At 39.5% G+C, this 19,146-nt stretch overlaps 1 pseudogene; it reads right to left on the reverse strand.

Annotated features, from left to right (window-relative positions):
• Positions 1-1,124: 1,124 nt before the first annotated feature.
• On the reverse strand, positions 1,125-17,645 carry LOC116145319 (annotated as a pseudogene).
• Between the last annotated feature and the right edge of the window lie 1,501 nt (positions 17,646-19,146).

The raw sequence follows: 19,146 nt of genomic DNA on the forward strand, positions 1-19,146 counted from the left end.
AATGTCGATTGCCCGACAAATTAATTAATGCAGCCAAAAATCTCAGGCGATCAAAATTATAAATGCTCTTAAATGCGGAAACTGACTTGAGATTTTTTTTATTTTTTTTATTTAAGTAATGCAGCTCCTCAAGTGTACTGTCAAACTTATATTCAATACATATTACTAACATGGAGAAAGTAAGAAATGTTATCATGAACAAGATGAAAAGAAACATGCACACTACTCTTGGTTTATAATTTTTGAAGGGTTTATGGAAATTGTATAATAAAAGTAAAAGAAAAAGGAAAAATCTTTAGAAAGGTAAAGCTGATATCATTTTAGATTATTGTATGTCCAAGTTTTCCTTTACTTAACGTATTGGAAACTAGTAAATAGATTTTTTCTTCAAGAAATAAGGCCTAAGGAGTTCACATATTCGTTGTGTTTAGCACTTTGTGCATGATTGGTGACATGATTGGCAAGTAATATGAGTTCAGAACAGTAAGATGCCATTACAATTTCAGCACCGCCAGAGAGATTTGAAGGCAAACCATTGTTGTAAAATTTCATTAACTAGCTCGGAGAATATAAAAAACATGAGTTTGCCCATGGAAGCAATGACTATACGTGTGTTGTCCATAAAAACACTAATTGGGGTCCCCTGGAAATTGGCTTCCTGTCTGTCTTACTCCTTGAAACATCAGCCATTGGATTATCATTCACACAGTTTATCTCTCTCTCTCTCTCTCTCAATCATTTTGGTTGCTGGTCAATCACTTCAATCCGAGGCCAAGCCAATGAGGAGATGCTCTAAGAGCTGCCATGTAAAATGTACTCCAATCCATGATCTGTAAATAACTACTAAATAAATATTATTTTCTTTTATAATTGATCCCTTGTATCCACAATTAATTCTTTTTACGCCCAATAAAAGAATCAAAGTATGCATACACGAGTGTGAATTAAATATTTGTTTGAAGGGATGGATTCTGATTCTTATTCATCGGGGTTAACTTTCAATTTTTCTAAGACGAATGAGCTTTTATTACTATAAAAATTAGTCATTAACCATGAAAGAATACACTTAGAGCACAAACAAATGGATAATCAACAATTTGAACATCAATTATTGCCAACAACATGAACATTATTTAATGATTCAGATTATATAATATTATAAACGCGAAATTTTAATATCAAATTAGAATAATAAGGATTCGACTAAAAGTACGATCAACCTATCTGTAGAACATTGCTTCACTTAAATCTCCCACGCTTTCACATATTTCTGATAATGGGATTGTAGATTCTCTCAAGCTCCTCCATCTTGTGCTGGTAAATATATGCCTCAAGAAGCTCCTCGGTGTCATCGAGCCAATTGATGGCAAGCCCAACGGCTTTCTTTATCTTCTTCATGTCAGTTGAGTCAAGTTGCGAACCGAAATTCTTTTCATATTTGACTCTGTTACGAATTTCGTAGGCAAAATTCTCTAAGGCACCCCTGGCGTCGGCCTTCTTCTTGTACTCCTCATCTTCAGCCTTGTACTTCTCAGCCTCGTTAATCATCCGCACAATCTTAGCCTTGGACAGCCTCCCATTCTCATTGGTGATAGTGATATTTTCAATCTGGCCAGTGATTTTATCCTCTGCTGAGACATTCAAGATTCCATTAGCATCAATATCAAAGCAGACATTCACCTTAGAATCCCCTTTGGGAGCTGGAGGTATGCCATATAAATTGAAACTGCCCAACAGGTTGTTATCTCTAGTTCTTGGTCTCTCACCCTCATAAACGTCAATCTCCATGGTAGTTTGGTTGTCGCAGGAGTTGAAGTATATCTTTTCTATCTTAGTGGGAATTGCGGTGTTTCTAGGGATCATAACAGACATATAGCCACCCTCGACTTCTATGCCAAGGGATAGAGGGATAACGTCCAAGAGAGTAAGATCCTTCACCTTCTCATTACACTGACCGCTTAATAAAAGAGCCTGAATAGCAGCACCGTAGGCAACTGCCTCATCTGCGTTAATGTCCTTGCAAAGTGTCTTTCCGTTGAAAAAATCTTGCAATAGCTGCTGCACTTTCGGAATCCTTGTAGAACCACCAACAAGGACTACATCATGGACACTCGTTTTATTCATCTCAGCATCATTCAAACATTTCTCAACTGGCTCCAGACACTTCCTGAAGAGATCCATATTGAGCTCCTCAAATTTGGCGCGACTAATATTTGAATAGAAATCAATACCATTAAAGAAACAATCAATCTGAATAATAGTCTCAGTTGTGAATGAAAGAGTCCTCTTCGCCCTCTCACAAGCAGTTCTCAATCTTTGAAGAGCTCGGGGATTTCCACTAATATCTTGTTTGTGCTTTCGCTTGAACTCCTTTACAAAGTGATTTACCATGTTGTTATCAAAATCTCCACCACCAAGATGGGTGTCTCCAGCGTTTGCCTTCACTTTAAAGTTATCATTATCAATGGTAAGCAATGACACATCAAAAGTACCACCACCAAGATCAAAAATCAATATATTTCTTTCCCTATAACTGGAGTCCTTCTTGTCGAGACCATAAGCTATGGCTGCAGCAGTGGGTTCATTGATGATTTTCATAACATTTAATCCAGCAATTTCACCAGCAACCTTGGTGGCTTTTCGTTGGGAGTCATTGAAATAAGCAGGAACAGTGATAACTGCATTCTTCACCGTTGTACCATGATAATCTTCGGCAACCTGTCGCATCTTGGAAAGTACCATAGAAGAGACAAACTCAGGAGCCAATTGCTTCTCTTCACCTTTGTTGTTAATCAGAATCATTGGTTTTCCATCATCACTAGCAACGACCTTGAAAGGCCATAACTGCATATCTCTCTGGACTGACTCATCTTCGAATCTTCTTCCAATCAACCTTTTTGCATCTACAATGATTAACATGTTTTGTAGAATGAAACATTATAACTAAATTAAGGTCAATTTCAAGTACATTTCCTTATTAAAAATAAACCTATTTAATGAAATCAAACTTTAGAAAGTATAAAATTACTTACCGTAAACGGTGTTACAGGGATTCATGTCAACTTGGTTCTTTGCAGGCTCACCGATAAAACGTTCCTTATCAGTAAACGCCACACAAGACGGCGTCGTCCTGTTGCCTTGATCATTGGTTATGATCTCAACTCTGTCATTCTTCCATACTGCCACGCAAGAGTATGTAGTCCCTAGATCAATTCCGATCGCAGGTCCCTCTTCCTTTGCAGCCATTATTTCTAAGAGATTGCTCTTTAATCAGAAGAAAATTAAGAAGAAAATAGAAAGTCAAAGAAATATGTATTACTTCTTGATTCAGTACTCAATGAAGTCGTTTTAATTATTATCTATTATTAAAGCAACTGTGTAGAGAAAATTGATATGACTAGCAACTTATTTTCGAATGTATTCTTCTTTTACAGAGAAGAATCCCACTACTAAGAAACTTTATTTCTTTCCACTTGTAAAACCATTATCTTCAGGCCCCTCCTCATCGTAACTTTAATTTCTAGCTTTATTTACTTTTAAAACATTGTTCTTCATTTTTTAATCCTATCTCTCATTTGGTACTGAAAAAGCTTAGATTTTATTGTGTTTTGATCCCACTACTAAGAAACTTTATTTCTTTCCAACCATTATCTTCAGGCCCCTCCTCATCGTAACTTTAATTTCTAGCTTTATTTACTTTTAAAACATTGTTCTTCATTTTTTAATCCTATCTCTCATTTGGTACTGAAAAAGCTTAGATTTTATTGTGTTTTGTTTTATTAATATGAACGATCACACAATATTTTTTAATTGTTAAATAAAAACCAGAATACTATTGTTCCAAAATTAATTAAATATTTAGGAAACAGCCCACCTTAGCTAATTAATTCATTAAAAAATTAATTATGTGTAGCCAAATATATTCACTAATTAAATTGGACAAACTTCAGATTTTAAATCTTTGTTAAATTTATCTCCGAAATATAATGGGATATAGTATAGTGGGAAGAAAAAAGTCATGATTGGGTCCGTTTGAGTCGTTTGACACACTATTTTCCCACTATCCTATCCTGAAAACCCAAAAATGCATTTGTTTTGATATTCTTAAAATCCAATTCTATTCTACTCAACTCAAAATATTTAGATTATTTTTAACCCCCTTAGGTTTGTTAATTTAACTAAACACCGCCAACAATAAAAGTTTATAAATTGACAAAAACACCCCCACCCACCCACATATTACTAACAGCTGGTCATCACTGTCGAAAGGTGGCCGAAATCTGCTGGAATGGTGCATGACTGACTGGATCTGTCGATCGTGCATTAATCTGGCCTGTTCCAACTAGATCCACTGTGAATCTGGCTGGAAAAGGCCAGATTTGGTCACATCTAACCTTTTTCGGCCAGATATGGCTGGATATTTAGCCATCGTTTGGCCATCAACGACAACCATATCTAGCCCTTTTTAGCTAGATCCACAGTGGATCTGGTCGAACAAGGCCAGATCGATGCACGACCGGTTAGATCCAGCCGGTTGTGCGCCATTCCGGTAGATTTCGGCCAACTTCCTGTGTGGTGGCCGGCTACCTGTAATATGTGGGTGGGTGGGTGTGTTTTTGTTAATTTATAAACTTTTATTGTTGGGGGTGTTTAGTTAAACTAATAAACCTAGGAGGTTAAACTTTTATTGTTGGGGGTGTTCCCAGCCTTGTACTCCAGCATCAGCTCTCCCCTAGCCCTAATGATGGCATCATCGGCGATACTGAGGCACTGCTCTTTCAGGGACTCAACCTCTGCATTCTTCTCAGCCAGCTCTCTCTTCAGTCGATCCAACTTGGCCTTGACTCCCTTAAACGCTGCTGGCTCTCCTGCTAGGCTTTCTGGGCCGCCGTCTCTCTCTGTTGTAGATTGGCATTAGATTTGAATACATCCTGTATCCTTTTCTCCTGCGACACGATGGACTTCCTCAGGTGCAGGCTGCTGGTGAAAGCCTGCATGACAAAACAACTCGATCAGTATACAACCACAAATAACACACTAAGGTACAAATCTGGCTTATACCTGGAAAGCGCGAGAAAAGCCCCAGCCTGTGGCCGCGACCACACCCATCTGGTTCAGACGGCTCTCGTCCGCCAGGAACAAGAATGAGTCAACCAAATGGCTTATGGAAGCCGCGTCCGAATAAGTCGACGCGAAAGTTGGGATGCTAAAAGTAAGCATCTTACTCTCTTCATCCAAGACCATGGTCTTGGATGACCCAGCTCCGGCCGTAGGTTGACGACTAGGTGGAGTCGCCGCCACATCTTTCGCCCTCCTCTCTTCTCTGGCCGAGAAGTCCCTCTTCTGCTTCTCGCGACGTCTCACAATAGACTCACTCGTGCTTGGGACGATCAACTTCTTCATTAGCTTACTCACAATTGTAAACTCTTCAACAATTAGCGTGTTTAGCCTCGACTTATTGTACAAAATATGATTGCAGTAGCGAGTTAGCAGCACACTCCAGGTTTTCTTCAGTGAAAAGAAGGGGATACCTTGCTGGATCGCACCCACTCCAGCCCAAAGATGACTCGTCCTTAGGTTTGCCTCGTCCAACATAACCCGCCAATCTCTCTGCACTTTTGGAATGGCGAGAATCTTTTGGGTCTGCACATCTAAACCATCCCCACTCTGTCTGACTCGGTTAAAGTCAAGAACTGCAAAGAAGAAACACAATAAGATTTTAGTAATCAAAATCCAAGGTAAAGATAAAGTTTCTCACCAGTCGCTCGCCAGGAGTATGGAATCTCGCCCTAGCTTCTCTCCCCGAAGACCGCCTCACTTCTCATGAAAAAGTACCGATCCTTCCAATTTTTGTCACTCGACCAAAGGTCGATCACGACGTGAACCCGATCATGCCTAAGGTTGATGAGGTATCGATATTTTTCCTTGTCGTTCTCCTTCAAGAAATATGAGTATAACAACTCATGCAGCCCAAACATCACCTGGTTCCACACACAGAGGTCTTCCAGAGCCATCAGTAACCTCCACCCGTTTGGCATAAGCTGGGTCTGTGCGATCATGAAGTGGTTCAAGACTTCCTAGACAAGACGAGGGATGGGAAGCCTCAGCCCGTTGTGAAACCATTTCTCATAGGTGCCCACCCAACCTTTCGCCTCCCAATTGACCCACTCGTATGACCTTGGCGCCTTGATCTCGACAGATTACGGAATGTGATACATCATCCAGATCTGCCATACATCATTGTCCTTCAACAAGGGCGGGTAATCCTTACTCAATATCTTGCTACCAGGCCGACTCGGCTCTTCCTCGGAGCCACTCATCATCACTCGGAGTGGCGCCACTTGGTCCAGGGGCAGCCACGTTCACCCTAGTCGGTATACCGACTGGAACGCCCCCACCTTCGGGCATCATCATCATGGTGGGAGCATTCTTATACTCATCTTCGACCTCTCCCTTAGCCCCACTCGAACCGCTTGACCTTGACCTTGACCTTGATATCGAGCATTCTATCCACTCGCCTCGGGTGATCGACCTCTCTCAATTCAGAGCCTAACGTCGTTCTAAAGCCCCACTCGCCCTGGATCACCGACTAGCTGCTTCTCAAAACAATAGTTCCCAACCGTGTTACCTTTGGCTCGATCTGGGTGATCGAACACTTGCTTGACTTTGGGTTACTGTACAAGTCTCTCATCATTCGGTCGGGAAGACCGGGCGACCTATGAAACCTAACCTTTCTCGACAGCCAAACTTACCCCACACCTCTTCACTCGAATCGATCAGGCAGACCGAGACGAGCTGAACCGAGACACCCTATAACTTGGTTTTGTCTTCTACCTCTATCAAAAATCCAAACACGTCTAAAACCAAACAAAACCCACTCAAATCACTCCTAATCTCTCTAGAAACCCAAATTCAAACACAACCTCGCTTCAACAAAAAACTTAAACCATGGTAAAATTCAACAATCAGATCAGTTCCTTCACAAACGAACACAAGAAAAACCCGAAAACCTTTTTTTCTGGTTCCTTTCTCTACACACCCAAAATCGCCTTAAAACGACACAAAAACTATCCTAGAAACCAACCAAGAGTAATAACAAGTTCGAAAATAAAAAAAGAGCAGAAAAAAAAAAGCAAAAGTTTACCGTGAAAATGGCTAGAATCCGCGAAAGAGAAACCACCACCGCTAAGAAACTAGAACAGAAGAAGAAAATAGGAAGAAAGAGAAGCAGGAAGCAAAATGAAGACGCATAGTCGTGCCCTCGATTTTATGGACGAAACCTGACAAAAGGGACACGTGGCGGCCTCACATTGGTTGTGGGACAGAGCAACCCTTCGATTTCCCGCCCAAAACACATGTAGCGAATCCGCACACACTTGGAAGACACGAACACACTCACGTGCCACGTATGGTCTTGCAGCTGACCCGACCAAGCTGGCATACTCAAGCATACAAATTGTCCATTTCCAGCGGTCAAGCCAACACATTCTAGCACTTCACACATTCAGGACGCCCCCCAGACCTAACGGCGAAGACAAGACACGTTACCGCCGTCTTTGGGTCCCGTGACAAGCATCGCGGAAAAGTTGGAGCACCAAGCTACTCGGTCATCCTGGGCGGGCGAGCTAGTCACAACTAGGAATGCACACACCTCGTTCAAATTCGATTAGTCTGCCTTAGGCCCCCCCACTAAATCGAGCCTAATGTGTTCCGCTCGGTTGGAAACACCAAGTGAGTGCACCTTCATGAGGTAGTTCGTGCACCCTCTCACTAGACCCAATGCACCGAGTGAGAACATCTTCAAAGGACAGCTGGCATACCCGCTCACTCGGCTCGATTCACCGACTGACAACACCTTCAAAGGACAGTTGGCACACCTGTTCACTCGGCTCGATACACTGACTGACAACACCTTCAAAGGACAGCTGGCACACTTGCTCACTTGGCTCGATACACCAATTGACAACACCTTCAAAAGATAGCTGGCACACCTGTTCATTCGGTTTGATACACCGACTGACGACACCTTCATGGGACAACTCACACACCCAACATTCGTCTCGATACATCGAGCGAGGACACCGCCATGGAGGGCTTCGCATATCTTCTCGCTCGGGAGGACATACCAAGTGAGGATATTTCCGGCAGATTCTTTCATGCTCCCCCTCGACCTGGCATACCAGGCGATTCTAATAAGATCAGCTCCATTCCCCTACTTGGTTAGATGCACCGAGCACGTTCGTGACTATGCTTCACCTCCATCCGCCCAGTATGGTGTACTGAACGATGCACTGACAACAAAAGCTACGCTATTCGTTCCCGGGAACGGAGAAGCAACACTTTTACAAGTTCAGCCGGTCGGTCGGTCGGTCACGAAGGTCGACCAAATACAGCTCCACACAATGCCTACTCTCTAAGCTAAGCACTGCTTAACTCAGAGAGTGGGGGGCAAATTGTTAGGGCCAAAAAATGTCCCCAACCTAAATAGGCCCAAAGACGAAGATACCTTCAACAAAGCTGGAAGCTAGGGCCCAATTCCGATGAGGCCCACAATAGAGTTCTATAGATGAGGCTCGTTTGGTATGCCTTCCCAGTTGCTCACCATTTGGATCCAATCAGTAGAGGCCTGATTTATTTAGGTCTAGTTGCCAGCTTATCTGGACCTAGGCCTTCTGATCCCAAAACACCTTCTGGACTTACGATCAACTTGGAGCCCACAATCGCCTATGAACTATAGTACTACTTGAACTCTACTAAAGAAGTCAATCATTATCTTGATTCATCTAAGGTCTGTGTCTTCGGCACGATGGGACTCCCTTTCCTACTGAGTGGATTCAAAGACTTTGTAGTCGTTATTTAAATAGAGGCCAAACCTCTCACAAAAGATAGTGACATTACACCTTTAGACCCTGAAGTTCTCACTCTTGAGAACTTTGCAGTACAACCGTAGTCACAGTCTCTGACTAGACTTCCGGTAACCTTTTCTCACCCTAACCCTCACTAAACTAGCCTTACTCAGCCTTGCTGACTTGAGTGTCGGAGTGCCTATGGCAAACACCACCCCGTTGTTTTCCGTTTGCTTCACATTTGTTTCTTACGTGTGCAAGTGTAGCAGATCGCTAGTGGCTTCTACCTCACGGGATCAGTCCCTCTTTCGATAAAGGTAGATTTTTGCATCTACAGTTACAGCTGCATGGATGTGAGATAGGGCCCTCGGTGCCTTGGCAACTTCCTCTTCATGCATTTTGATATGGTTCAAAGTAGGATTTGGTCCCAAGGGTGCTAGCTGCCTATTCTCCTCTACATACTGACACAAGCCCCGACCCTAGAGGAAAGCCTTCATTTTTACAACCCATATGTGATAATGTTCTCCATTGAAAACTGGAGGTGACATTAAAGATGATTGTGTAGCCATGTTCAAGCAGATGGTCTGAAACATGAGAGTTTCTGGATGCAGGGTGGAGTTCTTGAAAAACAAAGTGAAGAACTGATTCTGTGAGGAAGAGTTTTTCAAATTGCTTAGGCTTGCTTTGATACCATTTGTTGGTGGAGTAATACTAGCCTTACAAAGAGGCATACAAAGGGGGTGTTTGTCTAAGCTTATAAGCTGGTCAAACTTGCTTATAAGCTCTAAAATTAAGCTGACCTGTTTGTTTATAATTTTTTTGAGCTTATAAGCTAAAAAAAATAAGTTGGGGGGGAGGTACTTTTTTTTTTTTTTTTTTCGGCTTATAAGCACTTTACTTATAAGCTAGTTTGACCAAGTATATTACCACATTATCCTTGTTTAATTTTAAAATTCCATAGTATGCTCTTGTTTAATGTAGTACCTTTTTTAGTAATTTTATAATAAAATGTACCTGTAAGCCACATTTTACCAAACACGTCAATTACTTATCAGTCACTTATAAGTACTTTAACCAAACACGTAATTGCTTAAAATTTCAAATGCTTATAAGTTAATTTTAGCTTATAAGCAATTGCTGCTTATAAGCTAATTTTCATAAGCTCAGACAAACACCCCCAAAGAGCCATACAAAGAGTCAAATCCAGCATTTGAAAGAAGGGGAAAAGAGAGAGAGAGAAAGATGCAATCATGAATTTCAAGGGTTGAATTTGACTCTTTATATGACTCTTAGTATGCCTCTTTGTAAGGCTAGTATTACTCTTTGTTAGTGTTATGGCCGGAGAATTACAAAGAAAAGAAAGGAAAAACTGGAAGAGAACTGGAATACAATTTCATTACAGACGACTAAAAATATATTCAGTAGTGCAACCAAATCCCTCACTGTTACAACAACTACAGCAGAGACAATTTACAAATTTGAATTTAAACTCTAACAACTGACTAGAGCATACTTAAAATACATCAATTACAAGTCTTAATCACACCTAAACCAAGATTCAAAAATTGCCCCAACTGCAGCTCACACACGCCCTTTGCAGCAACTGAATTCCATTGGCGCCAAAAAAATTTCAAACTGCAAACTGGAACATGATGCATTTCCAGCAAGGTATCACTGCATCAACAGGTATTATACGAATATAGGTTGCGATCTAATAGATTGAGAAGGTTGTTTGCGCACTTTTTAAATTAAGAAACCAGATAGTGATCTAGTTCCTGTCGCAATTCTATAATTCCAGTGAAATTTCCATGCAATTTCTCAACAATTGTTGGCTTGGTTACATCGGCCCCTCAGCATCACCGTGCCGACATGTTAAACCATCGTAGAACACCATGCTCACCGAGTGAGATTTCCCAAGGAGGAAAAAATCTCTTTGACTGCAGAGTTCATTAATTGGGTTTGGTTCAACTAATTTGATAATCGATCTCTTTGCGACTGTTTGAGAGCTAGACCAAGCATTTTCCGATATCTATCACACAGAATTCTATTTAAAAACGTTGATGATAGAAGGATTTCAGTCCATTTATTTTAATCCCTTTTTTATGCTTGAGTTTGTTTACGGCAGTCTATAGACTAAGAGAGAAGATAGCTTTTAAACTGAATTTCAACTATTCTCTGAAAATTTTAAAAATTATTTCATTGTTGTTTTCAATCGGTGAGAGCTCTGGGATTACCAAAATTATTATTGTTTTCAATCGCTAAATTCGTGAACAGTGTTTCATTCACTAATCTGTTATCAAAATCCTGGCCACCAAGATGAGTGTCCCCAGCGGTGGCCTTCACTTTAAAGATACATCGGCAATGGTAAGCAGAACTGCACCTCAAAAGTACCACTACCCAGATCAAACAACACGTTGCTTTCACCACACTAGAGGTCTTCTTGTCAGACCATAAGCAATGGCTGCAGCAGTGGGCTCATTGATGATCCGCATAACATTGAGGCTGTCAATTGCACCAGCATGCTTAGTGGCCTGACGTTGAGAGTCCTTAAAGTAAGCTGGAACAGTGATAACTGTGTGCTTCATGTTGAACTAAGGTAACCTCAGCAATTTGACGCATATTTGTGAGCACCATAGAAGAATTTCCTCAGCAGCCAACTGCTTCTATTCGCCCTTGATTTACTTTTCATCTGCACCAGAAATGACTTTGAATGGCAAGAACTTCATATCGCTCTGGACTTAGTCATCACTAAATCCCTACCAATCAACCTTTTTTTGCATCAGTCAATAGTCAGAAGTGACTCGGTGAACGCCACATAAACAGCGTCGTCTTGTTTCCCTGATCATTGGCTATGATCTCCACCAATCATTCTGGTGTCCCATATACCCACCATGAATAGGTTGTCCCCCAATTGATTCAGGTCACAGGTCCCTCTTCCTTTATACAGCTAGCATTTTTTCTCACAATATAGAAGCTGAATGGATGAATTTATGTTTATTCCAATTTTTCTTTCAGACTTTAAACAAACCTGACAATAAGTCTAACCATATTCATTGCTTGTATTGAAAGAATTGTAATAACTAGATACATTTAAATGAACTCATTTCCCTTTAACAATTTATTCTTTATACCAAGAGTGTTGTGACCTTCTCAACATAACTTACAAGGTACAATATGAACTGATAAACGATTTTTATTTAGGTGTTTTCTTTAACAAATTCGTTTTGTATTTGTGAAAAATAATAAGGATATTTTACAAAAAAAATGGTATTTTAAATTATGAGATTTAAAAATGAAAAAATTCAGGCATATTTTGTCATGAAATATAATATATATATCCGCGGGAAGTTTGGGCCAACTTACGCGTATCTCGACTAGTGTTTCGACCTCGAACAAGGCTTCCGAACAGGTAAATCCTGCAGTCTAGGACCGACAATATTAGCAGTCATTCTTGTGATTCGATTGATCTTGTGATTCGAACTTGAGATCAAGAGAGACAACCCCCCACTCAGTCAACCCATTTTGTGTTATGAAATAATATTGTGAACACTGAGAAAATAGAATATAAGTCTCCTATATATGTTTGTTTGAAATAATATTTTAAAATGATTAATAATATTTATTTTATTTTGTAGTTTTTTTATTTGATGATATTAAAATAAATTAGAGAAAGTCAATTATGTAAGTTAATTAATTTTAAATTAAATATGGAGAAGTCTTTATGGAAGCTGTTTGGCATATTTATTTGGGATTAAGCATTTTCCTCTCATGAATATCTAATATTCCATTTGGGTCCAAAACTATCCCATATTACACAAACACCTCCCCTACAGTCAATTTCCACCTATAAATCTAACTGTTTACAATTGTTGACCATAAAAAGTGAAAATACCTATGGATGGGCGCGGTCGGGTGGTGGGGACCCCATTTCCCGTCCCTGTGGGTGGGGAATTTTCTCCTGACCGTCCCCGACTCGTGGGGATGGAACACTCCCATCCTGTCCCGCCCCACCTGATGAACGGGGCTTCGAGGGGAATTTCTCCTGTGAGATTTATCCCCCGAACGGGGATTTTTTGTGCGGGGATTTTTGCCCCGTGTAGATCAAAACTTTCCACATGTTCTCACGATATGATATTAAATTATTTTAATTATCTTAATTGTGAGTAACTAGCACTTTAGTAGGTACTATATTGACTGCTTATTTTTAGTAGTTAATTCATTAAAATGCTAAATTTAAGGTAAGAAAATATAAAACAACAATTTCTTAGAAATATAAAATCAACAATTTCTTGTAAGTTAAATTAAGATTTAAAAAGCAATACATAACTACCACCATAACTAATTTAATTGTTGCTAAGTTAGTGACACTTTTCTATAAATTAAATAGAGAATTAGATTCCACATTCTGATGCTTTATGTTGTTGAGGTATATAATGTTCCACTGAAATGTTTCATCTACTAAAATTCAAAATAAATCCCTGAAGAAAAATTTCACTGAGAATTGATATGAATATGGTGAATACAAACAATTCTTGCAAAAATGGAAACATGCTCTTTAAAGCAATAAATATAAACATCCTTTGCAACATAAACCGAATAATATACCAACAACCATGTCAAAAACCTAATAATATATTGGTTTGGTAATTATAATATAATCAAAATTTTTTGGCCAGTATTATTATTTTTTGAAATTTACAAAGTAATAATACATATATTTAATTATTAGACCCCCTCATTTAAATTATTTTTTTATAAATTTAATACAAACATTAGAAAGGATATAATAAATATCAAAAATTTAGATACATTACTTAAATCATGATTAAACTCTAATTTTATATCACATCTCATAAAGGGAACAAAAAAAAAAAAAAAAAAACTAAATTACAAAAAGCGGGGTGGGGCTTCACGGGGAGGGGGCGGGTTGGGTCGGGCCAAGGATTGCACTATCCCCTCCCCCGGTGCGGGGATTTTTCTAAGACCATCCCCGACCCTATTCCCGAATTTTTTGGGGATTCCTAGCCCTATTCAGGCTAGTCGATCCAGATCCCTCGCGGCCGGGCATACGCCCATCTCTAAAAATACCCCTGGTTTAAGAAAAAAGAATCTAAGTAATTGATGAAATACAAAAATACCTTTGGTTTAGAAAAAAATTTGCAACAACATTTTAATTTACACCATTTTTTTTCATGAAATAAAAAATAATAAAAAGATGATCTTAACTTTAAACATATAATTCATAATTTTCTACATTTTGTTACAATAATATCATCTACAAATATTTTTTATAGATTCAACCCATGATACATAGTGCATTTTTTTTTTTGAAACCAGGGTATTTAGTCTTTTTCATCAATCTACGCGAACTACTTTTTTTCTAATCCAAGGTTATTTTAGCCTTTTCTCATAATATTTTCTTTTATTCTTGTCTTTTTATTTATTTATAATTTATTCTAATGGTGGATCACCGCCACATGTAAAAAGTAAATGTGTAAGTAAAATTAGTTATAAACTAATGTTTCTATTCTAATTACACTCTACATGTTATAATTTAAAATCCATTTCGAATATCCTATTGAGCAATTTCATCATCACTTAGGCAAAGTTAGATCAATACGATTATTTTTAACTTTAATATGACCTAAGTAATTAGGTACAGATTTTAAATTTTTACGACAATTTTTTTTTCTCTCATAAAGATTGAATCTTAATTTTATTAAAATTAAAGGCAAATTTAAAAAAAAAAAAAAAATATATATATATATTATTGAAATGTCTCATATAATTAAAGAACTAAAGAATTGTAATTTAAACTATTTAACTTAATCTTGGCCACTTAACTCGGTGTGTTCAGTGTTTTTCAAGTTCTCCTCCAATGCCTCAAGTCATGGCTGGCGAGAGAGCAACCGCGTAGAAGACATGAGCTTTTTGTGTCAACAGATTCGCTGTTTTCTTCAAGAAATAAGGTCTAGACTTCAATATTCGTTGTTTTCAGCACTTTGTGCATGATTGGTGACAGGATTGGCAAGGAATGTGTACAGAACAGAAAGATGCCGCTGCAATTTCAGCACCACCAGAGAGATTTGAAGGCAATTAACCATTTTGTAAAATTTCATTAACGAGCTGGGAGATTAATAACAAACATGAGTTTGCCCAGGGAGGCAATGGCTACACTTGTGTTGTCAATGAAACACCAATTGGATTCCCGGGAAATTGCCCCCATGTATGTCTTACTCCTTCAAACATCAACCATTGGATTATCATTCACACAGTTTATCCTCTCTCTCTCATCATCTTGTGTTGCTGCTCAATCACTTTAATCCGAGGCCAAGCCATTGAGGAGACGTTCTAAGAGCTGCCGGCTAAAATGTACTCCAATCCATGGCTGCAGTTTCAATTTGGCCTGGATGGTTTCAAATTATAATGTGTCAAGTGATCTGTAATTATTCAGGTGTTTCCTTCTTCAATCCGCAAAGTAACAACTACATAATTATATTCATTTGTAATTGATCCGTTTATACATAATTATTGTTTTTACACCCCAATGAAGAATCAAAATGGAACAGGAGTGTGAATTAAATTGCTTCAAACGATGGATTCCGATTCTTATTCATCTACGTTAAACCTTCAATTTTCTTAAGCGTATGATCGAGCACAAACAAACGGAAGTCAACAATTTGAACATTAAAATCTTTTATTGTCAAGCTCCTCCATAAACAACTGGTGTCAACAATTTGAACTTAAAATCTTTATTGTCAACATCTTGAGCTCGGTAGAACTTTGCTTCTTCAGTGAATTTCCTACACTTTCACATATTTCTAATAATGGGATTATAGATTCTCTCAAGCTCCTCCATCTTGTACTGGTAAATACTGCCTCAAGAAGCTCCTCGGTGTCATCAGCCACTCGATGGCAAGCCCAACCGCTTCCTCTATCTTCTTCATGTCAGTAGAGTCAAGTTGCGAACTGAATTCTTTTCATATTTGACTCTATTACGATTTTGTAGCGAAATTCTCCAGCACCCCTGGCTTCGGCCTTCTTCTTGTACTCCTCATCTTCAGCCTTGTACTTCTCACCTCCTTAACATCCGCACAAGCTAGCCTTGGTTAGCCTCCCCTTCTCATTGGTGATAGTGATATTTTCAATCCGGCCAGTGGTTTTATCCTCACTGAGACATTCAAGATTCCATAGCATCATATCAAAGCAGACATTCATCTCAGAAACCCCTATGAGAGCTGGAGGTATGCCAGAGAAGAGAAACTGCCCAACAGTTGTTATCTCTAGTTCTTGGTCTCTCACCCTCATAACCTTAAAATCGATGGCAGTTTTGGTAGTCATAGATGGTGGTGTATATGTTCCATTTTAGTGGAATTGCAGTGTTTTCTAGGGATCATAACAGACATATAGCCACCCTTGATTTCTATGCCAAGGGATAGAGGGATAACGTCCAAGAGATAAGATCCTTCACCTTCTCATTACCCGACCGCTCAATAAAGGCCTGAATAGCTGCACCGTAGCGCACTGCCTCATCTGCGTTAATGTCCTTGCAAAGTGTCTTTCCGTTGAAAAAATCTTGCAATAGCTGCTGCACTTTCGGAATCCTTGTAGAACCACCAACAAGGACTACATCATGGACACTCGTTTTATTCATCTCAGCATCATTCAAACTTTCTCAACGGGCTCCAGACACTTCCTGAAGAGTCCATATTGACTCCTCAAATTTGGCGCGACTATATTTGAATAAAACAATACCATTAAGAAACAATCAATCTGAATAATAGTCTCAGTTGTGAATGAAAGAGTCCTCTTCGCCCTCTCACAAGCAGTTCTCAATCTTTGAAGAGCTCGGGATTTCCACTATATCTTGTTTGTGCTTTCGCTTGAACTCCTTTACAAAGTGATTTACCATGTTTTTATCAAAATCCCACCACCAAGATGGTGTCTCCAGCGGTTGCCTTCACTTTAAAGATATCATTAATGGTAAGCAACGACACATCAAAAGTACCACCACCAAGATCAAAATCATATATTTCTTTCCCCATAACTGGAGTCCTTCTTGTCGGACCATAAGCAATGGCTGCAGCAGTGGGTTCATTGATGATTTTCATAACATTTAGTCCAGCTATTTCACCAGCAACCTTGGTGGCTTGACGTTGGGAGCATTGAAATAAGCAGGAACAGTGATAACTGCATTCTTCACCGTTGTACCATGATAATCTTCGGCAACTTGCCGCATCTTGGAAAGTACCATAGAAAGACAAACTCAGGAGCCAACTGCTTCTCTTCACCTTTGTTGTTAATCAAACTTGGCTTTCCATCATCAGCAGCAACGACCTTGAAAGCCATAACTGCATATCTCTCTGGACTGACTCATCTTCGAATCTTCTTCCAATCAACTTTTTGCATCTACAATGATTAACATGTATTGTAGAATGAACATTATAACTAAATCAAGTCCAATTTCAAGTACATTTCCTTACCAAAAATAACCTATTTAATGAAATCAACCACAGAAGTAAAAAAAACTTACCGTAAATGGTGTTACAGGGATTCATGTCAACCTGGTTCTTTGCAGGCTCACCGATAAAACGTTCCTTATCGGTAAACGCCACACAAGACGGCGTCGTCCTGTTGCCTTGCTCATTTGTTATGATCTCAACTCTGTCATTCTTCCATACTGCCACGCATGAGTATGTAGTCCCTAGATCAATTCCGATAGCTGGTCCCTCTTCCTTTGCAGCCATTATTTCTAAGAATTTACTCTTTAATCAGAAGAAAATAGAACTTCAAAGAAAATTGTACTTCTGAAAAACTCTGTGATTCTGTTTAAGTGACGGGCTCAGTATATATAGAAACTAGGATATTACTTCTTGATTAAGTACTAAACGAATCCCGTGCACTTCAGTCATCGTTATATTTAAAGCGACAAGTAAACGACATATTCCCACCCAACGTTTGAGGAAATCCTAGGTTGGTATCCCAAGTTCCATTTATTTCAGATTCTCACCCTTAAAATAACGGAAAATGATTAGATATAATGGCTCAGGGGTAAATTGGTCATTTTGCAGAGGAGGCTTGCATTAGCAGATCGCCACCCCTAAGAAAGCTCCGGCGTACGTTAGCCAACATCACCGTCGACATTTTTTGCCCTTTTCCGATTATTCTTTCACCCAAAATCACCCTTGTCACCACCATCTACAAAACCTTACCCTTCACAACCCCTCATCACTCGTCGATCGCGAACCACGACAGCCGCCACATGCGATTGGTTTTTCTCGGTCTCCATCGGCGAATGGCCACTAAACGGTTGCTAGGGAAATAGGGGTTTTGTAGATTTGGAGACACTGGTTGCAGTGGTGATGTCCAATTAGATTTTCATCACCAGAATTGACTGGAATCCAGCGAAGAACTACGAAAACCTAAGCTTGACAGCGCCGGTGATTGGAGGGCCCAATGAATTGGGAACCAAAGGGGTTTTGGACGAAGGACGATGGGGAAGGTGATGGAGGTGACTAGGGGGTTTGCGGCCATCGAAAACAACCCAGATCCGATAAAACCGAGATGGTGCGTAGTCACTGAGGGTGTAATTGAAGTAATTTCAAAATAACATGGTTAATTTTATAATTTTAGTAATTTAGGGGTTAAAACATAATTTATTAATTTAGGGTTAAGGGCATTATGGTAATTGCACCCTCACTACCCTAAAAATTGTTAACAATGTTATTTTAAGTGTGGGAATCTAGAATAAATGAAACTTGGGGTACCAACTTGGAATTTCATCAAACCTTGGGTGGGAATATGTGGTTTTCTCTAAAGCGACTGTGTCGAGGAAATTGATACGACTTGCAACTTATTTCCGAAGGTATTCTTCTTTTACGGAGAAGAATNCAGCGGTGGCCTTCACTTTAAAGATACATCGGCAATGGTAAGCAGAGACATGCACATCAAAAGTACCACTACCCAGATCAAAATCAACACGTTGCTTTCACCAGCACTAGAGGTCTTCTTGTCAAGACCATAAGCAATGGCTGCAGCAGTGGGCTCATTGATGATCCGCATAACATTGAGGCTGTCAATTGCACCAGCATGCTTAGTGGCCTGACGTTGAGAGTCCTTAAAGTAAGCTGGAACAGTGATAACTGTGTTCTTCAATGTTGAACTAAGGTAATCCTCAGCAATTTGACGCATATTGGTGAGCACCATAGAAGAGATTTCCTCAGCAGCCAACTGCTTCTATTCGCCCTTGAGTTACTTTTCATCTGCACCAGAAATGACTTTGAATGGCAAGAACTTCATA

The sequence above is a fragment of the Pistacia vera genome, unplaced genomic scaffold (genome assembly GCF_008641045.1).
Source record: "Pistacia vera cultivar Batoury unplaced genomic scaffold, PisVer_v2 Contig461, whole genome shotgun sequence".
In the NCBI taxonomy this organism is placed as follows: domain Eukaryota; kingdom Viridiplantae; phylum Streptophyta; class Magnoliopsida; order Sapindales; family Anacardiaceae; genus Pistacia; species Pistacia vera.